Source organism: Schistocerca piceifrons, chromosome X (genome assembly GCF_021461385.2).
Source record: "Schistocerca piceifrons isolate TAMUIC-IGC-003096 chromosome X, iqSchPice1.1, whole genome shotgun sequence".
Lineage (NCBI taxonomy): Eukaryota > Metazoa > Arthropoda > Insecta > Orthoptera > Acrididae > Schistocerca > Schistocerca piceifrons.
This window is the reverse complement of record NC_060149.1, coordinates 891779703-891805254: the sequence shown is the minus strand read 5'-3', so window position 1 is coordinate 891805254 and position 25552 is coordinate 891779703. Positions and strand designations below refer to the sequence as shown.

Sequence of the window (25552 nt, the reverse complement as noted above, 5' to 3'; positions counted from 1 at the left end):
GTTGTTCAGCCTGAAACTCTGTCATTATAATAAGAATGAAGTCTTCATCTTGAAAATTAGCCACGCTGCTTGAACTACAGTACTGCATCATTTTCATACTTCTTCGTTGCATAACCAATACCAAAATCCCTTTTTATGTTATGCAAATCTTTTTTCTCAAGGAGATGGATTCTCTCCACACTTGCAGCGATTGGTGCACTTCGCACATCTTGTAGAACTCGTCCAACAGGAACACCCTGTGACAGCCATCCTGAAAAAAGAAAAAAAAAGGAAATAAAAATGAAACACATTGATAGGCCCTACATGTCTGTTAACACAAATTTGATAATTTCATGTTTCATGTGCATAAGTGTCACATTATCCATGTTACCTGCCAACTCTGCCCTCTCGTTCCTATGCAGAAATGTTCTTCCAACATCTTGGGTCTGTCCCATATGTTTTGGAAAAAATTTTAAGCAGCATTTGTCGTCTGTTATTGTCACTTGCATGTTGGATGGACAGGTACTGCTTATTTTATTCGTGCCCATACCTTTGATACACCTGGCACCTGCCCCTTTAGCACTGAAATTTAAAGAGCGATGGCAGTGGTAATATCGGGCACGTTTTTCTAGTCGCTTCTGCTCCGAACAATTCATTACGTAACGAACTTGATTTACTTGTTAGTAAGAAATTTTCCACTCTTCAAAGTCTGAAAAAAATGTTAAGGCAGTATTTTTAAGTCATGTACTTGGCACCAACAAAATTTGCTAAAACGTAACTAACACAATAAATATAAAAAACAAACCTGCAATATAACCAAATTCTATCTCTTGGCACTCAAAACTAACATCATGGTTCTCTTGAATGTGTGTTCTCAGTTTGTTATAGGTGAGAAACGAGAGAGAGCACTGTGGGCAACTAGTGCGGCATTTCCGACTGTTTTCCTCCGACTTCATGCCATGCACAGTTATTTGATACCGTTTTAATGAATTGCATCTCATAAATGCAATTCCGCAATGGGGACATGATTGACTGCCTTTTCCTTTTTTCGACACATGGATGTCAAATGGTTCAAATGGCTCTGAGCACTATGGGACTTAACATCTGAGGTCATCAGTCCCCTAGAACTTAGAACTACTTAAACCTAACGAACGTAAGGACATCACACACATCCATGCCCGAGGCAGGATTCTAACCTGCGACCGTAGAGGTCGCGCGGTTCCAAACTGAATCGCCTAGAACCACTCGGCCACCGCGGCCGGCCATGAATGTCAAGTTGATGATCTTTCCTCATATGGGCGTAGAGGTTATTTCGCATTTTAAACTCTAAACTGCATTCCTCACACTTTTAGAGCGTTTCGTGGGAACCACTCATGTTTAGCAAAACAAACTAAACAATAAGAAGAAACAATAACAAAACGGAACAGCAGCAACGAAATAACAAGAAGCAGCGACAAACAACGAAAGCAGTTAAATGGAGCACAAGGCAAACATCAACATGGATGGCGTCTTCGAACAGGATGACTCGTCACGTGAAACCAACTTCCGGTCAGTAAACGTCAAAACTCAGTAAACGTCAAAACAGCCAAGTGCGTACTGTCGGGAGACACTTCCCGGCGGCAGCTATGAAATACTTATCAACCGATTTCAAGGAAACTATTCAGTAGAAAAATTTGATTCTGCTGCATGTTACAGCCTGATATCTTCCCTCGATACACTAGACTCGCATTCGGGAGGACGACGGGTCAATCCCGCGTCCGGCCATCCTGATTTAGGTTTTCCGTGATTTCCCTAAATCGCTCCAGGCAAATGCCGGGATGGTTCCTTTGAAAGGGCACCGCCGACTTCCATCTCCGTCCTTCCCTAATCCAATGAGACCGATGACCTCGCTGTCTGGTCTCCTTCCCTAAAACAACCCAACCCTTCCCTCGATAAAGGACCGAATTTCTTTTCGTTATTCGTCATGGTTACTTGCTGTATCGCATTTACGTAAACCATCACACGAAATTTTAATGAGTGTGCAGAGGTAAAAACGCATTGCGTGGACTTTCCGTATAGTTCATTTTAGGTAATACGTTATTGCGTATGAAATTTAGTCAACATATCGAAATTGTTTTTGAAGCTGAGAGCAGAATGATAGCTATCACCTTTCTCGAGATATGTAATGATATGTCGGCGGACGGTGCCGGCGCGCGGGTTGCTCGCGATGCGACCGATACTTTGTCCTGCTCGACGTAAGCCATGTGGTTGTATCAACCGCAAATTTCGTAAAAGGTTCTAGAAATCGAAACCTGTTTTTTCGCAAATGATAACTTGTAAAGAGACATGTATTTCGTCGCATGATAAATATCCAAAATCTATTTATCTACCGAGATATGAAAGTAACTACAGTTTTTCAGAATGGATGGATGAATTTCTTTTAATCGGCATTTAATAGCATGTGAAATGAGAATTACAGTGACATGGAACACGTTAATATTTACAATATTCTATATATACCTACAGAAGTTAAACCGAGGCTAATTTGCTGGTATGTCATAAGATGTAATTTGCTAAGTATCTACAGCTATTGATTATTTCCTTTCGTAAGTAACAAACTTTTTTTTCTTGTTCCAGTGTACTTTATTTGTTCAAGGCTCGTTTCGCCTTTTACTTTAAGGCATCCTTGGTGGAATCTAGAATGATCCAATTTTGTTTTGATATGTGATACTTGCAGATTATAAAAAAGTTCACATCTTTTTGGAACTTAAGCACATTTTCATGTTCACTCTTTTTTTCTTCTGTCACTAGCTGTAAACAATTTAGCGAAAACTCTGATTTAAAGTCGTAACTACAGTGTGTTCACCTCATGTCTCTTGCTGTTTGGTTTGATTATGTACCTGTTGCCAACCTAAAGAACTATATGCTGAAAATTAACCTTTGTTTATTTCTATTCTCCTTATATCTGTATGTGTCTGTGGCTAGTAGGTGATCGTTATAGGAAGTTAAAGTGAATGCAGAAGTTGTCAGACGGTGGTTGAAAGGTTTGGTGTTCAGCTGATTTCAGTTTTGGTTTAAATGTTTTGTGGAGGGGTTCATGTAAGAGTAAACTCACTGCTTACATTAATAGATAACATAGTAGAAAGACGTTTCAACAGATGATTATTATCAGAATACTAGCACCCAACCCCTTTGTCCTCACTCTTACATGAACTCCTCCACAAGATATTTAAATCAAAACTCGAATCAGCTGAACACGAAAACTTTCAACTACGCTCTGGCATATATTACATTCACATTCAATTTTCTCAACTCAGCCTGACTAACTACACACACACATAAACAGATATAAAGAAAACAAACATTAGGTTTCAGCATATGCTTCGTTAGGTCGGCAATGTGTACATAAACAAACCAAATAAGAAGAGACATAAATTGAACACACATTAGTTACGACTCTAAATCAGTTTTTGGTAAAATATTGGCAGCCAGTGACAGAAGAATAATTGTGTTGCACATCAATTAGCGCACAGAACATAAAAATTGTGAATGAAAAAAGTTTGTAACGTGAAATTAATGTGCTTACGTCTCGTAAGTGATTTTGTAGTGCAAGCTACAGCCTGCGACCAAATGAGAGGAAACGCAGACGCCAGCCAAAAATTCGATTAACTATCAGTAATCACTTATTCACGTAAAAAAATAAGACCTGAACTGTTTCATAATCTACAAATAAAACAAAGGTTCCACTGGAAGTGCCTTAAAGTAAAAGGCGAAAAGCGTATAGAACAAATAAAATACGTCACAGGAAGAAAATGGCATTTTTTATTTACGAAACGAGTATTCCTGTGCTTGCTGCAGGTGATGGCCACGTAAAGAAATTTCTTATTTATTATTTCGTTTTGCTATAAGATCTTTTGTTTATTTCCAACGTTTAGAATACTTCATAATTACATGTAAAAACACCTGATTGCCAATTACTCTTTCCAGCATCGCTAAAACAGTCTTTACTGTCAGATTAGACTTTGGTAAGTCGATTTCTTTTACCGAAAGATTTTACATTCCTGATCGACTCTTTGTGTCAAACACCTTGGCATAAAGTACCAAATATAATATTATGTGAATCGTTTTCAATATCCATAAAGTCTCACTGATCACCGTCTCGCAAGTAGTTATGAAGGATCAGTGATAATAATTGCTTTCACAGCTACCACTTTAGACGTTATAATCCAATTGCCGATTCCATGTTTGGTTGCCAAAACACAGAATTTATTTTTTGATTAACTTGCTTTCCCCGACAAAAACGGCAATTAAAAATAGTGCACCCTTTAATATGCCTGAGAATGGTCACGTGATATCTGAAGTCAGCGGAAAAGCCTCCAATGCACAAAAAACGTGTGGCAGCATATGTAAACGAGCATTACGGTACATTTGCCACACAGTCTGAGAACTGCCAGTGCAGTCGAAAGTCATGGATAATACATAACCAGTCACTGGTTATTGTTTCATGAAGGAAAACACGGTTTATGGAAAATGCTACAAATGGCAGAATGGCCATAACAGTAATTAAACTTTATCATTTGCTGACAGTCACCATAAGAAAACTGCATTCAAGTTGTAACATTTCCCTAACATAAGGCTGTTTGCAGAGACTAATAGAGATGTATACCCAAATACATCACAAACATATGTGCTAGAGGCTGCAGTAAAGAAATATTGTGGCAATAAATAAGCAACTGACCTACCTAATGAAAAATGATGTTATTTGCTGTTGGGCTGCATTAACAAGAAATACAATTCGTCCGTGTGTTGGTATAGTGTTCCACAGTAGTCTATCCTCTGCATGCCTCTTCGTCTCCACATAACAACTGCATCCTACATCCATTCTAAACTGCTTACCGTTGCAAGCCTTGGTCTCAATCTACCATTTAGCCTCCATTATCAGACTGACAATTCTTTGATGCCTCATAGTATGTCCTATCGAGTAACCCCTCTTGTAGTCAAGTTGTGCCTCTCTTTAATTCAGTACCTCTTCTTTAGTTACACGATCATCGTATCTAATCTTCAACATTCTTATTTTTCACCACGTTTTGAAAGCATCCATTGTCTTCTTGACAGAACTGTTCATCATCCACGTTTCACTTATATTCAAGGCTACACTACACACAAATACCTTTGTAAAATAGTACCCAACCATTAAAATTTGTATTCGATGTGAACAAATTTTTGTTTTTCAGAAACGCTTTTCTTGCTATTGACAGTCTTCATTTTATATCCTCTCTACTTCTGCCTTCTCAACTGTTGCTTCACTTTCAAATCGTTGAAGTTTTAGAAATACAGTTTGGTTTCTGTACAAGCTGTAGATAATCTTGTGCCTGTGTGTCTTATCGATGATACCTCCAGAGCTTCAAAGAATGTTTTTCAATGAAGATTATCAAAACCTTTCTCTAAACATGCAAATGCTATAAACACAGTTTTGCCGTTGTTCAATCTGTCTACTTAGCTAAGTGGTAGGATCAGTATTACCTTGCGTGTTCATACATTTCACAGGGATCTAACATTGTGCTCATGTTAGTTTGTATAACACCTCCTACTCTCCTCTCTACGTATTCCTTCCACCACTTTATAGCATTCTCTCATTTGCTTAGTTCTGGCTTGCCAAATGAGTTCTTGATAGTTTTTTCTCCTTTGAGCATAGTTTTCTTTCTTCTTTCGCATTAAAGGCCTTAAAAAGCCTGCGGCACACGGACTGAGCAGCCGAACGTTGAGCGTTGAGTGTGCAGAGTTTTTGACGTCATACCGTGGGGAGTCTTTCCGAACCTGCAGAGCATGTCAGATCTTCTGAACGTGCGTCTGAACGTTGACCAATGAGACGGCACATGCATGCCCATCTCCCTTCGGTGCAGAGTTCTGAGGCGCCATATTGGCTTTCGGTTGAAGTCCGTATGCATATATGCCGTTTCTGAGCACCAGAAAACTAAGGAGAACTCGAAAACTCGCTGTTAACTGTACACTTCGTTGTAATAAAATGACGAGGAATGTGATATTCGCGGTGAAAGAATTATTGTAACTTGCGTATTATGAGAATAGGCTATGCCATTTGAAGGAAGCGGCATGTTGAGGATCCATTAAAACGCATTGTTCTTCGTACAATTTGTTATAATTAAATTTCAGTTAATAATATAGCTCCGATAAAAGCTTTCAGGACATGGTAACAAGCTAGATAGGCTGGATGAAGATTCGTGGTCGCTTTTGATCCTTTAAGGCCCCTTTCCTTCCTTGGTTCTGAGAGGGCGGGAATGGGGCATTGTGACCAGGCCTCGGAAGGCGATCCCTGCCCTCTTACCTCCGACCCTCCTCTCGCGCTTAAAGAAAGCGCAATGAATAGCTTTGTTGTTTGATCATAAAATGTTATGAAATGTTTTTTCTAACCTTCGCGTTTTTAATAGGTTTTGATACTTTGTTATTAGTTTAATATAGGTATATACTATAATATTCGACAACATGTAAACCTATGTGCGCTCTTTTTGAGGAGTGAAATTGCTCGATTGGCTGAATCTTCAGGACACCTTGTATTACTTGCAGTAAGATATTTTGTCCTTTTTTTTCTTGTTTAAGTTTTGTAATTCACATGTTGTAGAGATTCTGCTACTGAGTAGGAACAGCGATTAAGTAAGAATGACCTTAGGGATTTACTAAAAAGTGAGACTGACGAAATAATTTTTATCTTATGTGGAGAACAATTGTAAATTTGAATCGCACTATTAACAATGGAACTTTTATAAGCTGATGTCCTTATTGACTGCAGATGGTACATTCCTTTTTGGCTTATAATATTATCACGGATATTGAAGTTTTCGTTTACGTATACTACAGGCAGAGCAACCTGACTAGCATATGGACAGGAGACGAAAGTACGTTTTAATAGAGCTAATATAGGAATTGTACGCCCGTAGGTTTCAGAAACAGTGTGATTTACGAGCCAGGTACAGCTGACAACTGCCGCTGGAGCGCGTTGCGATCGTATGTACCACGTTCGGGCCTATGTACCGTATGCACTAGTCGCATCGTTTCTGAATGTTCAGTAGCATGTTGAAATCGACACGCTCAACGTTGACGTTCGACAGCACAGTCCATGTGCCGACGGCTTAATGCTCCTAATGACAACGTGGTGGCAATCCTGTGTCTAGACGAGCCCCGGTTTTGCATACAGCATCAAAATAGACATATCCATGTGTAGAGGCTCTGGAAAGAACGAACGTTGCCAGATTGCACTGATCCCCTTCATACGGGCCCAGCACTGGCGTGACGGTATTGGATGCCATTGAGTACACATCAAGATCACCTTTAGTTCGCATGGCCGTTAATTTGGACAACAGCCGTCAAATTTCTGATGTGTTGAGGTCGGTAGTCGAAGTCTCCGTGACTACGTTCAACAATGTCATGAAAGACTGCTCCAGGCCTATGCTTCAAGATCCACCTCAGTACACAAGGCCTTGGCTGTTTCCCTGGCTAGCACATTCCCCAGATCTCCCACCCACTGGAAGCATCTGATCACGGGTTGGCGAGAGACTGATACATCTCCACTTGCCAGTCACTACGGTTGATGAATTCTGACACAGAAGAGAAGGAGCGTAGAACGTAAAACAAAAGAAGCCACGATAACCTGGAATGGAATCACATCTGCACTCTTTTTCCAAAAGAGGTACAGATCAGTTAAAAATGAATGTGGTATCATAGGAATACGTGCAACGAAGCGGATTAATGTAATGGGAATGTTATAAAAGAAATCCATCTGGGCGATGTCGCTGTAGAAATCTGATGAGATAAGGACATCTATTATTTCCGAATTGTTTTTGGCTATACAGCATGGGATTTAAGATTATTATCGTTTTGATAGGAAAGCAGAACTTCTGTGTAATGGAGGTAAATGATGTATTGAAGAGAGTGAACATAGTGTGTTTTGGTGTACAAAAGCGTTGGGTGAATGAGGTTCTTAATTTGAAATACGCAAGTAAAGATTCCTTACGTATAGGGATCACTTAGATTTGGTACAGTAGGGCGTCTCCAGATGACGGGACAGCAGTTTGCGGTGCTGCTATCTTGTTACTATTTGTTCAAGTTCCACCCATGTTATGACGCCGAAGTATTCTTTGAGGACTCTTTCCAATGAGAAGCGGCATATAGTTAAGTTGGGACGTTTTAACTGAATATTACTATTAATTTAGCTCAAAATATCGAAATATACTTCACATATTTTGAAGATGAAGGATATGAATGGGAAGGTAGCACATAACAATTACAACAATTCAATGATTTTGGCTGAATACTGCAAACAATTATTAAATAGTGCGGAACCTGAATATTATATGGAATTTGGCCCTTACCTGAGAAATAAAACGCATCTGGAAAAGTTATACTCCTTGTCCAGACAAAGCATGAGCAGAAGCATATTATTGACTTTTGGAATACTGTGGAATTGCCAGAGTAATAGAGTGTTTCAATAAGCCTTTCACTACACAAGAAAGGACATGGATCGGATCCTAATAATTATAGAGGTTTATCCTTGCTGGATACTGCATACAAAATTTTCTCTAAGGTTCTGCATTTCAGGATTTATGAAGAGCTTGATGGGGAATTTTATGAATATGAAGAATGTTTTCATCAGGGACGAAGCTCGCCTGATCAAATTATTAGTCTTAAATTGATGATGAAACATCATTGAGTCAGAAACAAGAATCTAGTGGGCACCGTTGTCGATTTTAAAAAAGCTTGATAGTATCCATTGTGAATCTCTACTGTCTATCCTTACAGAATTTGGTTTATATGAAAAACTTCTCAGCCTCATTGCAGTCATCTTTCGAAGTACTAAACCTAGAGTAAGGTTCAGAAACGAATTCCCTGAATCTTTTCAGATTCGAACTGGGCTTCAAAAACGTGATGGACTATCTTCATTACTGTTTAATTATGTGCTGGAGAAAATCATATGGCAATCGGAGAAGATATGTCGTAGTATTGGGACAAATCCAGTTCTACCCCACTATCCATTGTTGCCAGATCCATTGTTGCAGTTTGGAAACACTCCACAACACTGCCAAACTCTTCTAGTTTCCTTATGTTGTAAGTGTGTTTTATTTAAAAATAATTCAGTGTTATGCTATCTGCAGTAAGAATATGATTTACATAGTGTGATGTCTGGTTTCTGTGGGAGTTCGTGGATCAGAGCGTCTTAATGCCGGTTTAGAATCTGACATAGAGGTCGAAGTCGTGGCAGAAAACAGAAATGTTTGGTAGTGTACTAAGCACGTTAGAAAACAGTGTTTCAAACAACTAAACAGGGCCGCAGTGGGCGTTTCTTGCGATTTACAGTATAGTACGTGAGGTACGATCATTCTCCTAGAGTAGAGGTAATGAAACTTTAAACTACCCTCTGTAGTGTAACAATAAGTGTGTAATTAATAGGTTTGTTGGACACAGGCACCAGTAGCAGCAGCAGTTTGAGGGGTAAATTCAGTGAGGAGTGCAGTATGCTGTTAGGAATGCCTGAAGGGCTGCGCACTGTGCTATTCTGGGAAGCATTGCGAGATCTCTCTCTCTCTCTCTCTCTCTCTCTCTCTCTCTCTCTCTGTCTCTCTCTTACCGCACTGGACCCCCAACGCAGCTTTGCGTCATCGCGCGAGTAATGGCGTCTATGTGAGTTCTATATCGGATGAAGTTATTTGAGCTTCTATAGTTGTTAATTTTTGTCTGCTGGGGGGTAGAGAATAAGGACGATAGCATCTTGGGCTTATAGATTTAAATGGATGTGGATCTGTAGTACATGTATGTAGTTTGGGAACGCTTCACAATGCGCACATTTCCGCCAAATGGCCAAAACACTGTCCCGTCGCAGTAACTCAGTTCGCTCTGTTTCTAGACGGGTTGCAGAAGCCGGTGGATTTGGCTTTGTCCGACTTCTGCCCAGTTCCGACTTAAAATGGAATGATCACAAGCGCAAAGCTGTAGAAATGGAAGCAGTTACAAGATGTGTAGGGACTAACAAAGACTATGTTGGATTTTGCACTGTAGCAAATAGCTTCGAGAAAGTTGACTCGTTTCGAGATATGATACTTCACAATCAGTCATCGCCTTTAACTCAATGGATATACAACGGAACCTCTGACATGGTATCGAGACAGAATACGTTACACATACTGAATAAATATCTAGCGGCTTGAGGGAGTTGCAAATACCGGTCACATACCGCGTTCCTTAGCCAAATGACTTTCAAAATTCACCGATTTTATCACGAGGTTGCATAGTGGGCTACAGGTTGGTCTGATAATACACATTACTACGATTACTGGCTCGGTATTTGTCTCAACAAAAAACGACCTCATTCAGAGGTAATGTCGTACGTAGATTTGTAAAGCAAGTATATAACTTTTAACATGAATACTAGTGCACACCTGTAGAACGAGGAGCGCTTGTGAGAGCAACATGCCGTAGTTGCTGGGATCGAGATTTTTTTGTTTAACATGTGCTCGATTACGTCTATGACATGGTGGTATGACTCGCAGGATGAATGTAAGAGACATGCACACGCATCGTTGATTTTTGGTCAGTATTATTTGGTGTCATATGCATCCAGTTATTGAGGATGTAATACTATATTTATTATTAGTTCCGGGTGTGTGATATGTTTGTATTTGAGCATCAGGTTTATTAAGTATATCTGTTTGTGTAAAGGAAATGTCTATGTGCTGTTGTAGGGAGGGTGTGGATATGACTTGGGGTACCGGGATAGCGAAGGGAAGAGTATGGTTCAAATGGCTCTGAGCACTATGAGACTTAACATCTATGGTCATGAGTCCCCTAGAGCTTAGAACTACTTAAACCTAACTAACCTAAGGACATCACACAACACCCAGTCATCACGAGGCAGAGAAAATTCCTGACCCCGGCGGGAATCGAACCCGGGAACCCGGGCGCGGGAAGCGAGAACGCTACCGCACGACCACGAGTTGCGGACGGGAAGAGTATGTCAAGTCATAAGAATGGTAGTGATATTTCTATTTCCAGAGCCACTGCCGACAGCAGGGTGTATTTCCAATACACTTCAATTGAGACTGCGATCGTAAGATTTAATTCTAAATATAATGATGGAAGATATATGTGAAGGGTTTTCTGGAATGCAGTGTCTGTGGTGGTATTGATTCGGGTTCCTCTGTTAATGGTAGTGGTCTACCGAATGGAGAGACCTGTTGGAGTGTAGGAATGTATTAGAATTAACTTTGCCATCTTCTAGACGAATGAATAGCGAACTAATACTTAGTATGTGCTGGGCGGCTTTCGTGATCAAGTGTAACTTTGAGAAGATGGTGCGTTTGCGGTGGAGCGTTATTCCCTACCATGTAAATTGTTCTGTCGACTGCTTCTGGACATTTGGTGTCTTTATTTAGTTGGGGGAAGATCGATTGTGGTGTGTTTGACACACGTTTGCCTGTTCTCTGGACGTGGGAAAGACCATTGTTAGTTTGTAGAGAATATCGATCATCTCGAATATGTTAGATGACCGACTTCGGTATTCAAGAGTGCTAATCTCAGTTTACTCCACTTGTTTCTAGTTAGTCAACGGTTTATAGCACGCTGCACATCGCTAAAGTTTGATGTTTGTGGAGAAATAATTTACAGTGTATATGTTGGGCATTATGTTGCGTTAGCGATCGGAAGACTAGTGCAGTGTTCTTGATATCGAGAAGTACAGCGAAAATTGACGCTACTCGGTGATATATTCCCTGGTTGGAGACCGGTTTTACGGTCCAATATTCTTGCGAGTATCGTTTGTATTCGATGACCTGTACACAACTTTGCGATGTTTAGTTGTCTGTGAAAAATGGTGATCAGTATAAAATAGTTTATTACCACTGAGTGTAGCGTCTGTAGAAAGAAAGAACAGGTTGGCGGCGTATAGATTGAGGGAAATGTCCGTGCTATTTAGCAATCTTTGTAAAATAACAAGAGAGAGCCGCAGAGAGAAAAGTTGGATGGTGCTTCGATAGCGACGGCGTTAGTAATTAGACTGATAAATTCGATAAGAGCTAATGAGAATGCTCGACTGATTGTGGTGGGATATAGGAGTGGTGAGAACATTTGCGTATGTTGCGAACAGGAAGGCTATCACGTTATGTCCAGGAGGAAGACTGGATTAGGCGATATTTTGGTAAAAAGGTTCTGTTATGGGAAGAATTTCCGTGCACACAACCTGAGACATCTAGAAAGCGAGCGTTTACTATTTATGGGGCATTATACAATTTCCGAGAGGTTTACCTGGGTGTTATTTTTTTAAAGAGCGATGTGAGGTAAGACTAATGTTGAGAATGTTTTAGATGGCGAGTCGTCACGCAGACGTTTCGCGGCGAGGCGACAGCCATGCTGGGCAGTTAAGTATGGTTAAACGTGTGGTTATGTCAACACGCCCTGCCTTCAATGGTAAACACAAGTGGCACCTGGAGATGCCTGGCATATGAGACTGGCGTGAGCAATGCTTGGAATGCAACTTTCACTGGTGTTCGACGACATGCGCAGGACCCGAGATGCGGCTGCCTCACTTTGCGGTAGTATGCAGCTAAGCGCGGTGAAGCGTGAGTCAAACGTGACGCAGGGTCCTTTAGAATTGCTAAGGAGAGAGCAGGTTCTGCTATTGTGGAACAGAATTCTGCAGCACCTTCGCCGGACCGCAGTTAGAGTGAGGGTTTAGAGGAACGCCGAATGCGGGTGGCTCTGCTTGGAGTGCGCACTGTGTAAATAAACGCCCGGTCATTAACGGCGCCTACATACAACTTTGGCCTGCGTTCGGCTGCAGCCACGGTTGCGCTCCCGCCCGATCACATCAGCACGTGTGTGTAGGTGAACATGTATATGGATAGCAATTTCTCAGGTGTTACGTATGAATGGGAGGTGTCGCCACCTCATGCTTGCGGAAGCCGAGCAGGGGCTATGCACGGTTTGACATCGGAGGTATATGTCACTTATCGCTACCTGCTGTGTACTCAATGGACAAGGGGGGGGGGGGGGGGGGCTGTGGACTGTGCTTGCGCACGTTGATTGCATTATTTCGGGAGCGGGTCTGTAGGCAATCATATGCACTATTTGAATAGTTTACGAGTGCTTAGCGTGTCTACTCATCATTGTGCTGTATTATTTAGGAGCAGTTTGCAGGTCTGCGCTGAAATGATTTCGGAAAATTGGGAGTTGTTTGGCTATTTGGACGTAAATGTTCGCATTATTTACGAGCAGTTTGCATGTCTGTAGGCTGTGCAATGTGTTATTTTTGATGGTTTTCAATTAGGAAGCGAGTGTTGTAGATGATTATAAATGAGTTGTGTTGGAGTGGTTTGCAGGTCTGTATGCTGTGGGACATGTTAGTGTGTGTGTTCTGTGATACATATACTCCATCCGTAAATAAAGTACATTCGTTCCTCCATCCATGGCCCTAGTGCAGGCTGAGTCCTTTTACCAGAAACCCCTAGGAATAAGTTGTGTCCTGGAGGCTTACGTTGGTGATGGTGAGATTCGTTTGCAACAATTTTTTTAGGTTGGTGGCAGAAGTGCAAGTGACCTTTCTTTACTGGCAGAATTCAAACTCAGCGCCGATTCCTGAGAAGAGGTGGCGGTCTGGACATTGAAAAGTAGTTGAAACTAGATAGTTGAAAGTATAGTGAACACGTTTTCTTACCTACATAAGTTGTTATTTTTTTTTCTAGGTAGGGATTTGAGTTGGGAACTTTGTGTTAGATTGACTTGCAGAGGTAGGTAGCTTGGCGCTAGCGATGGCTCAGGCATACGTCCGTGTGTTTTCGCGACGATCTTGGATTAGGTAATCGGACCATGTGGGTTGAATAATGAGATGTGCGTGATCAGTTAACTTAGCGAGAGCGTTCTTTGTCGAGCAAGCCACGTGGTGGACCGGCAGTTGTGTGACGTCAGGGCAGATTCCACTGCCAAGCAAAACAACTTTGGCACTGTCCGAACAAGGGCTGTCTCGTGAGCGCTCGCTGGACCAGTGGAGCACGCACGGGCTACTGTTGACCTGTGGTGTCAGCGGTAGCCTCCTCTGCTGGCGACGATTTGAACAAAGTCAGTTGGAATCTGGACCTAGTGGTGAGCGCACTGGGTGTTGCCATTTCGATGATGTGTGCTAAGTCTGTTGGAGCATAATTGATAACCATACTGCTTGAAATAAAGAGCTCAGTCCTGTTCCCGCCCAATCGACAGGAGGTGACTTAGGTTAGTACGTTTGACACGATTTTCATAGCTTAGCAGCGAAAACATAACTGACCACCAAAATTCAAACTTGGCGAGAATTCGTAGGATGAAGTGGACTTAGGTTAGTGGACGTGAGCCAACTGGTCTATATCAGACCATATTTTCGTCGGTGTGACCGATTATTGTGTTGGAATTCGAACTTTTGACCAATTTGTTTATGGAAGGTTAGGTTAGTGGACATAGCCCAATTGGCTACCTTCCCGACAAAATTCAAACTTCCCGCCAAAGTCCGCCATCTTGGATGACGTCATGTGCTGTTGCCAAGTCCACATACTGCCATCCTGGATGACGTCATCGCCACCATCTTGAATAAATTTGGCAACAATAGAATGTGGGGCCGCACCCACCTTGTCCCACTACTGATGTTGGTTTTTTGTTGCTAGGTGGGGTTGATTCAGAGATATGAAGGTCAACTTTTTTTTTAAGTGGGGTGCTATAGTTTCGTACTTATTTCCTGATAGCGGCAATCGAGACGAATCCAATGTTGTGTAACAGTAAGGTCTTTGGAGGTCAACGAAGTTCGCAAAGGTGGCATGAACGTCCATTTACAGAAGGTGTTCGAAGTGATGACCATTGGTAACAATGCAGTGCTGCTTGTCATGGACTGAGTGGTATTCCTTATCACATAGGCATTTATCGAAGCACATACTCTGACAATTCTCTCTCGCATATCTTCAGGTGTAGTTGGAACGTCTATAAACAATGTCGTTTACGAATCCCCACAAGAAAAAATCCAGAGGCGTCAAGTCTGGCGAACGAGCCGGCCACGACACATCTCCTCCAAGTCCAATCCAACGATTTGGGAATTGGCTTTGTGTGAATGGCTCTGAGCACTATGCGACTTAACTTCTGAGGTCATCAGTCGCCTAGAACTTAGAACTAATTAAACCTAACTAACCTAAGGACATCACACACATCCATGCCCGAGGCAGGATTCCAACCTGCGACCGTAACGGTCGCTCAGCTCCAGACTGTAGCGCCTAGAACCGCATGGCCACTCCGGCCGGCATTTGGGAATTGTCTTTGTAGCTCATTTCCAGCCATCGGCGAAAATATGTGCCGGACACTCATCATGTTGATACCACATTCTGTTCCTTGTTCCTAAAGGTATTTCTTCCAATAACAGACCTAATGTTTCTTGCAGCAGGGTGGTGTACTTCCTACCATTAAGATTTTCTTCGATGAAATAGGGGCCTATAATTCTGTCCTCCAGAATCCTACACCATACATTCACCGATCACGTATGCAGAGACGGATTGCTGCTATATGGGCTTATTACAAATCAGGTAACAAATTTCTGGCAGATACTGGCGCACATGTGTTGGTTATTATTCTGGTGGGCAGCAGGAGGCTAAACACTGCAAGATATAGGCTACGTCGAATAGGAAATGATGACGTGGAATCATTAGGGACAACACAAAATGGTTCAAATGGCTCTGAGCACTATGGGACTTAACTTCTGTGGTCAGCAGTCCCCTAGAACTTAGAACTACTTAAACCTAACTAACCTAAGGACATCACACACATCCATCCCCGAGGCAGGATTCGAACCTGCGACCGTAGCAGTCGCGCGGTTCCAGACTGTAGCGCCTAGAACCGCACGGCCACTCCGGCCGGCATTTGGGAATTATCTTTGTAGCTCATTTCCAGCCATCAGCGAAAATATGTGCCGAACACCCATCATGTCGATACCACATTCTGTTCCTTGTTCCTAAAGGTATTTCTTCCAATAACAGACCTAATGTTTCTTGCAGCAGGGTGGTGTACTTCCTACCATTAAGATTTCCTTCGATGAAATAGGGGCCTATAATTCTGTCCTCCAGAATCCTACACCATACATTCACTGATCACGTATGCAGAGACGGATTGCTGCTATATGGGCTTATTACAAATCAGGTAACAAATTTCTGGCAGATACTGGCGCACATGTGTTGGTCATTATTCTGGTGGGCAGCAGGAGGCTAAACACTGCAAGATATAGGCTACGTCGAATAGGAAATGATGACGTGGAATCATTAGGGACAACACAGCTCAGCTTTAATATAATAACTAAAGGATTTTGTGAGCAAACTGAAGCGTTGCCAACTATGGAACAGGGATATTCCGCGATTCTTCGACTTGACTTCCCGAATAGGTATCATGCCGAAACTGATCTTTGGTAGCGTACATCTGAACTTAGCGGAAATTTATTACCAATGGGCGCAACACCTGCAAATGTTTCTATGTCCCAAGTTACACCGAATGCTAAGGTGTTACTAACTGAAGAGCGACCATGTGCATGAGAAAGTACCGGGAGGTACAGGGGAATTGATGGTGATACACCACAACGAATATTATGTATGGTTGAGACACTGCAGAACGATGAAGCATTAGATGACAGGCATTGTTTTATACGCTGAAGCATAGTTCGTGTTAAGCAACGTCAAAGGCGAATTTATGGTTCCTGTAATTCTGGATAATTCTGGGATGGGCGGAGTGTGTCTCCCGAAGAAATTTAAAAATTAAACTAGTAACCACGCAGGTAACTGAAGATAAGTCGCTCCTGTTCGGAACTCGTAAAAATTATTCTCAAACGAACGCTGTACTCGCCTGTTCTGCTGCAGGAGCAGATGGAGTTGGGTCACTGGCGGTCTAACTGACACTTGTAAACCTAAGGTGTGGCAGAGCTCTATCCAATACACCTTAATCGTGTGAAGCCATGGTGAGGAATAGTTCGGTGATTTCCTAAGCCATCTGAATAGTCTCCACGCCAACATAATATCTAGTATGGACGCAGAGAAGAACCAACAGCTACCCTTTGTAGACGTGCTTGTTAGAAGGAATAGTGAGAACCAGAAACACGGACTAGTACATGCAAAAACTGTCAAATCAATTCCCAAGCCAGAGAAGAGAAATGATTAATGCGCTCGTAAAGCGCGCAGGAGTAATATTTGAGCCGCAGCATCTTGGACGCGTTCCCCTCCACCATTTGCATAAGAAGTGTTAACGAAACATAGCACTCAGAGAAGTGACACGTCGGAAGGAGAATTTTCGTGTACGTTGTAAAGACTATTTACAAACGAAGCAAGAAGATAGAAGAGAACAAAAAGGAATCACTGGCAATGTCGGGAAGATATCCCATACCGTGTACATATGGAAAAGTCTGTTGAAACGACTGAATGATCCATCAGTACTAGTATAGCAGAATATAAACTCAGCAAGTCGGAGCCTGCGGTGTGTCAGACCACATAAAGTTCGTCGATCCGCAGGGTCCCGCTGTGGAGAACTACCAAGCCCGCTTATTCAGAAAAACTTAGTGTTATATAATCTTCCTCTAACGGCCTTGCCGCAGTGGTAACACCGGTTCCCGACAGATCACCGAAGTTAAGCACTGTCGGACTGGGCTAGCACTTGGATGGGTGACCATCCGGTCTGCCTAGCGCTGTTGGCAAGCGGGGTGCACTCAGCCCTTGTGAGGCAAACTGAGGAGCTCCTCGATTGAGAAGTAGCGGCCCGGTCTCGGAAACTGACTTACGGGCGGGAGAGCCGTGTGCTGACCGCATCCAATGACGCCTGTGGGCTGAAGATGGCACGGCGGCTTTTCAGTACCGTTGGGCCTTCATGGCCTGTTCGGATGGAGTTTAGTTCTAACCTTCCGGTGTCTCCATGTCGCTTCCATGTATGCAGTTCTCCTTCATGGTTCTCAAACCAAGGGATAGCATGTGCAAAGTCATACCTTCGTTCCTTTGCCCCAGACCGAGTTCTCCTCCTATTTTCCCTTCTCTTCCTACCATCGAATTCCATTCTTCCATCACAATTAAATTTTTTCTCCTTTAACTATTTGGATAATTTCATTAACCTAATCGATCTCTTCATTTACGAAGCTAATAGGCATATAAACTTAAATTGCTATGGTGGGCTTTGGATTTGTGCCTGTCTTGACAACAATAACGGATTAACTACGCTGTTCATAGTAGCTTACCCGTCCGCAGCTCGTGGTCTAGTGGCTAGCGTTGCTGCCCGTGGCTCACGGGGTCCCGGGTTCGATTCCTGGCCGGGTTGGGGATTTTCTCTGCCCCTGGGACTGGGTGTTTGTGTTGTCCTCATCATTTCATCATCATCGTCATTCGTGACTGTGGCTAGATTGGACTGTGTAACAAATGGTGCTGAGTAAAAATTGGGACTTGGTACGGGCACTGATGACAGTGCAGTTGAGCGCCCCACAAGCCAGACATCCTAGTAGATTACCCACATTCCTATATTCTTATTTATTATTAGACCTACTCCTGCATTGTCCCTCTTTTAATTTGTATTTAAAACCCTGCACTCACCTGACCGCAAGTCCTGTTCGTCCTGTCTCTGAAATTCACCTATTCCCACTAACCTAAGTTCAACCTATCAATTTTCGTTTATAAATAATTTAACCTACCAACATGATTAAAGTATCTAACATTCCACGCACCTACACCAAAACTATCTAACACAGCTCTCCCTGTGGTACAGTAAAGACAACGAAGAAGTATGTACCTGGTCACCTACAACATGAAATACGTGCACACATAGTGACATGTAGAATCCACACAAGTCTACAAATTATTAGTGTCATGTTTTCCAGCAAGTATTGAAAGAAACTTTTTGCACTTTAACACATAAACATCAAATTATTCGATGACCAACGGTCATAAATGATGCCCTAAGCTTTACACACACGGTCAATCATAAATGCGTAGTAATGTAGTGCCATAACAGAACAAAGATAGTCAAATTTCGCGTTAACTAATTGACGTATTACTCCATGTATAATGGAAATTATTTTATTTCCACATTCTCCTAACCCTGAGAAGTTCTCGCTTTACGGACATATAACGTTGTCCATCCCCCGCATGAGATCGTGCTGACCATACAGCATAGCGGTGACCATATGTGGTTCTTAATCTATCAAGCTGAACTTAACGTCTAAGTAAATTTCTTATCAGTTAGTAAGGTCCCGGTTTACAGTAAACGCTCATCGGGATTCTATCTACTTAGTGCCTTGTTCTCTCACAAATTTACGGTTTAACATTATAGGTAATTTCCCAGTACATAACTTAAAGACAGCCAATGGCAAGCACCTTTGACTTTCCGGCGTGCATGCGCGTGATCCGCCGTCTTGCTCCGTACATATCCGCGTGCCACAGACAGTTCCAACGTAGCGTTCGCTGCTAACCGACCGCTTTCCACGAAGTGGGGCCGGGGCTGTTCCTCAGCTAAGTAACGTAGCTTGACACGGTACCACGGTACTTTAACTTTTTATGTTTGACCGTGCCTTATGCTGGCATGTGTCAGTTTATTTTATGCTTCTGAAGAAGGCTAGATTACTCTAGCTGAAACCTGGGTAAAGACCAGTAACATTTCGCAACTGAGGCGGATTTTTGACATATTAATTTGTCACAGGTGCTGACAGGGCTGCAACATGTTAAAAATTCTCATCTTTAATATGTTTACATTACTCCTTTTCTAGCCTCCGTTCAGTACATTGCTGAGGGTACTTCGCATTCTAACACGTATTAGGCTGCCCTCTCACACGGAGAGGGAGGAAAATGATTGTCTAGGCGCCTCTGTGTACGCGATTTAATTAGTCTAATCTTTTCTTCGAGGTCGTTGCTAGCTAAACATAGCGGGTTGTAGTACGTTCCTAGATCCCTCACTTAATACTTGAAACTTTAGTAGGATAGTTTGCGTCTAACTTATAGTGACCGCCGGTTCACATTTTTTGTTGTTCTCTCGTTGGTCAAACACACCTGTGAGTATTCGTGCTGCACTTTTTTTAAATTTTTAATATCCCCTTCTAGTCCTATGGGCCCCACATACTTGAACAACATTTTGGTTCAAAATGGTTCAAATGCCTCTGAGCACTATGGGACTCAACTTCTGAGGTCATCAGTCCCCTGGAACTTAGAACAACTTAAACCTAACTAACCTAAGGACATCACACACATCCATGACCGAGGCAGGATTCGAACCTGCGACCGTAGCGGTCGCGCGGTTCCAGACTGTAGCGCCTAGAACCTCTCGGCCATTACGGCCGGCACATTATTTTGGGATGGGTTGCAAGAGTATAAGGTAAGCAATCTACTTCGTAGATTGCGTACATTTTACAGTCTCATACCAAGGAACTCACTTTAGAAACCGCCGAAACTGTGCGGTCATTCCACTTCATATACCTACATATTGTTAAAAACAAGTACTTGTATATGAGCGTATTTATTCCAACTGTTACGCACTGATGCAGTAGTCACAGGATACTACTATTTTTGTTTTCGTTTTTACATTTCAGAAATTGTGGAGGAAGTTGCCGATCTTTGTAATAGTGGGAAATATTATCGAAGCCTGAATGAATATTCGTGCAGCTTCTATCGGACAGCACTTCACTATAAATAACCTCCTCTGTAATAAGCCAAAGTTTATTAGTTAAATTGTTTATCAGGTCATTAATATACACTCCTGGAAATGGAAAAAAGAACACATTGACACCGGTGTGTCAGACCCACCATACTTGCTCCGGACACTACGAGAGGGCTGTACAAGCAATGATCACAAGCACGGCACAGCGGACACACCAGGAACCGCGGTGTTGGCCGTCGAATGGCGCTAGCTGCGCAGCATTTGTGCACCGCCGCCGTCAGTGTCAGCCAGTTTGCCGTGGCATACGGAGCTCCATCGCAGTCTTTAACACTGGTAGCATGCCGCGACAGCGTGGACGTGAACCGTATGTGCAGTTGACGGACTTTGAGCGAGGGCGTATAGTGGGCATGCGGGAGGCCGGGTGGACGTACCGCCGAATTGCTCAACACGTGGGGCGTGAGGTCTCCACAGTACATCGATGTTGTCGCCAGTGGTCGGCGGAAGGTGCACGTGCCCGTCGACCTGGGACCGGACCGCAGCGACGCACGGATGCACGCCAAGACCGTAGGATCCTACGCAGTGCCGTAGGGGACCGCACCGCCACTTCCCAGCAAATTAGGGACACTGTTGCTCCTGGGGTATCGGCGAGGACCATTCGCAACCGTCTCCATGAAGCTGGGCTACGGTCCCCCACACCGTTAGGCCGTCTTCCGCTCACGCCCCAACATCGTGCAGCCCGCCTCCAGTGGTGTCGCGACAGGCGTAAATGGAGGGACGAATGGAGACGTGTCGTCTTCAGCGATGAGAGTCGCTTGTGCCTTGGTGCCAATGATGGTCGTATGCGTGTTTGGCGCCGTGCAGGTGAGCGCCACAATCAGGACTGCATACGACCGAGGCACACAGGGCCAACACCCGGCATCATGGTGTGGGGAGCGATCTCCTACACTGGCCGTACACCACTGGTGATCGTCGAGGGGACACTGAATAGTGCACGGTACATCCAAACCGTCATCGAACCCATCGTTCTACCATTCCTAGACCGGCAAGGGAACTTGCTGTTCCAACAGGACAATGCACGTCCGCATGTATCCCGTGCCACCCAACGTGCTCTAGAAGGTGTAAGTCAACTACCCTGGCCAGCAAGATCTCCGGATCTGTCCCCCATTGAGCATGTTTGGGACTGGATGAAGCGTCGTTTCACGCGGTCTGCACGTCCAGCACGAACGCTGGTCCAACTGAGGCGCCAGGTGGAAATGGCATGGCAAGTCGTTCCACAGGACTACATCCAGCATCTCTACGATCGTCTCCATGGGAGAATAGCAGCCTGCATTGCTGCGAAAGGTGGATATACACTGTACTAGTGCCGACATTGTGCATGCTCTGTTGCCTGTGTCTGTGTGCCTGTGGTTCTGTCAGTGTGATCATGTGATGTATCTGACCCCAGGAATGTGTCAATAAAGTTTCCCCTTCCTGGGACAATGAATTCACGGTGTTCTTATTTCAATTTCCAGGAGTGTACATCATGAAGAGCAAGCGTTCCAACACCTTACCCTTGGACACGCTTCAAGTTGTTACTTCTGCTTCTTACCTATCAACAAATCCTCAGTTCAGTCACAAATTTCGTTTCTTACAGCATACGATCCTACTTGCAATGATAAGTCTTAGTGCGGCACTCAGTCAAATGCTTTTCGGGAGTCAAATGCTGCATGTACCTGATTCTACATCTACATCTACATTGATACTCCGCAAGCCACCCAACGGTGTGTGGCGGAGGGCACTTTACGTGCCACTGTCATTACCTCCCTTTCCTGTTCCAGTCGCGTATGGTTCGCGGGAAGAACGACTGTCTGAAAGCCTCCGTGCGCGCTCTAATCTCTCTAATTTTACATTCGTGATCTCCTCGCGAGGTATAAGTAGGGGGAAGCAATATATTCGATACCTCATCCAGAAACGCACCCTCTCGAAACCTGGCGAGCAAGCTACACCGCGATGCAGAGCGCCTCTCTTGCAGAGTATGCCACTTGAGTTTATTAAACATCTCCGTAACGCTATCACGGTTACCAAATAACCCTGTGACGAAACGCGCCGCTCTTCTTTGGATCTTCTCTATCTCCTCCGTCAGACCGATCTGGTACGGATCCCACACTGATGAGCAATACTCAAGTATAGGTCGAACGAGTGTTTTGTAAGCCACTTCCTTTGTTGATGGACTACATTTTCTAAGCACTCTCCCAATGAATCTCAACCTGGTACCCGCCTTACCAACAATTAATTTTATATGATCATTCCACTTCAAATCGTTCCGCACGCATACTCCCAGATATTTTACAGAAGTAACTGCTACCAGTGTTTGTTCCGCTATCATATAATCATACAATAAAGGATCCTTCTTTCTATGTATTCGCAATACATTACATTTGTCTATGTTAAGGGTCAGTTGCCACTCTCTGCACCAAGTGCCTATCCGCTGCAGATCTTCCTGCATTTCGCTACAATTTTCTAATGCTGCATCTTCTCTGTATACTACAGCATCATCCGCGAAAAGCCGCATGGAACTTCCGACACTATCTACTAAGTCATTTATATATATTGTGAAAAGCAATGGTCCCATAACACTCCCCTGTGGCACGCCAGAGGTTACTTTAACGTCTGTAGACGTCTCTCCATTGATAACAACATGCTGTGTTCTGTTTGCTAAAAACTCTTCAATCCAGCCACACAGCTGGTCTGATACTCCGTAGGCTCTTACTTTGTTTATCAGGCGACAGTGCGGAACTGTATCGAACGCCTTCCGGAAGTCAAGAAAAATAGCATCTACCTGGGAGCCTGTATCTAATATTTTCTGGGTCTCATGAACAAATAAGGCGAGTTGGGTCTCACACGATCGCTGTTTCCGGAATCCATGTTGATTCCTACATAGTAGATTCTGGGTTTCCAGAAATGACATGATACGCGAGCAAAAAACATGTTCTAAAATTCTACAAGAGATCGACGTAAGAGATATAGGTCTATAGTTTTGCGCATCTGCTCGACGACCCTTCTTGAAGACTGGGACTATCTGTGCTCTTTTCCAATCATTTGGAACCCTCCGTTCCTCTAGAGACTTGCGGTACACGGCTGTTAGAAGGGGGGCAAGTTCTTTCGCGTACTCTGTGTAGAATCGAATTGGTATCCCGTCAGGTCCAGTGGACTTTCCTCTATTGAGTGATTCCAGTTGCTTTTCTATTCCTTGGACACTTATTTCGATGTCAGCCATTTTTTCGTTTGTGCGAGGATTTAGAGAAGGAACTGCAGTGCGGTCTTCCTCTGTGAAACAGCTTTGGAAAAAGGTGTTTAGTATTTCAACTTTACGCGTGTCATCCTCTGTTTCAATGCCATCATCATCCCGTAGTGTCTGGATATGCTGTTTCGAGCCACTTACTGATTTAACGTAAGACCAGAACTTCCTAGGATTTTCTGTCAAGTCGGTACATAGAATTTCACTTTCGAATTCAATGAACGCTTCACGCATAGCCCTCCTTACGCTAACTTTGACATCGTTTAGCGTCTGTTTGTCTGAGAGGTTTTGGCTGCGTTTAAACTTTGAGTGGAGCTCTCTTTGCTTTCGCAGTAGTTTCCTAACTTTGTTGTTGTACCACGGTGGGTTTTTCCCGTCCCTCACAGTTTTACTCGGCACGTACCTGTCTAAAACGCATTTTACGATTGCCTTGAACTTTTTCCATAAACACTCAACATTGTCAGTGTCGGAACAGAAATTTTCGTTTTGATCTGTTAGGTAGTCTGAAATCTGCCTTCTATTACTCTTGCTAAACAGATAAACCTTCCTCCCTTTTTTTATATTCCTATTAACTTCCATATTCAGGGATGCTGCAACGGCCTGCTGTGATCCATGGCCTTTTGGGCAGATTTCACATGCCGATATTTGTGGAATTTCATGCTGATTGGCACGAAGGTCATTCCGTGTGAGACATCTCGTTAAATTCGAGGTCAGAATATGTTCTAAGATGCTACTATGGATGGGTCTCAATTATATTAGACTGTGGATTACTTCTGCTACGTGCCGGCCGCGGTGGTCTAGCGGTTCTAGGCGCGCAGTCCGGAACCGCGCGACTGCTACGATCGTAGGTTCGAATCCTGCCTCGGGCATGGATGTGTGTGATGTCCTTAGGTTAGTTAGGTTTAAGTAGTTCTAAGTTCTAGGGGACTGATGACCACAGTAGTTAAGTCCCATAGTGCTCAGAGCCATTTTTGAACTTCTGCTACCCCAGCTGCAGACAGGTGTGACCTGTGTTTTCTTCTAATTCCTGGACACACACAGAGCTTGTGTCCAATGAACTTCTTGCAAACTAACCTAATTTTCTCCAACTAAGTTTTAAATATTCCGAAATTAACTGCTGCAATGTGATAAACAGGCACAATAATAAAATTTGATACTTTTGTGTACTCTTCTAAGTGGTTGGATGGAGTCTACTCTTACGGTAACGGCTGTTTATCAAGGGAAAATGCTTGAATGTAAGTTATCAGTGGGAGTTTGGGACAAGATATCGCTCTTATCACATCTGGCGTCAGAGCGCACATCGGGTGTCATGTTACACATTTGGGCTTCTTATATTCAAGGCCACTCCCCAATCTCCCACCCCTCTCCCCTTCCAGGGAATTGACCAACATCACCCAGGGGCCCTACCCACTCCTCACAAGCTTTAGGCAACTGTGTGAGTTATCGATACTGGTCGCATGATATAACTGTGGTGGGAAGACATACCGATCTCTGTCAGCCAATAGAAACTCAATGAAATGACGTGGGACCCAATAATATTTGAGCTCCCACTCCTCCTCCCCCTTACCACCTTTTGTATCTAGCTCAACCATGTGTGGGCCTCTTCATTTGAGGTCTGAGCATTAATTGGGGAGAGGTTCAGGTTTGTTA

At 43.4% G+C, this 25552-nt stretch overlaps 1 pseudogene; it reads left to right on the top strand.

Annotated features, from left to right (window-relative positions):
• The first annotated feature begins 17574 nt into the window (after positions 1-17574).
• Positions 17575-17692, top strand: LOC124723501 (annotated as a pseudogene).
• The last annotated feature ends 7860 nt before the right edge of the window (positions 17693-25552 follow it).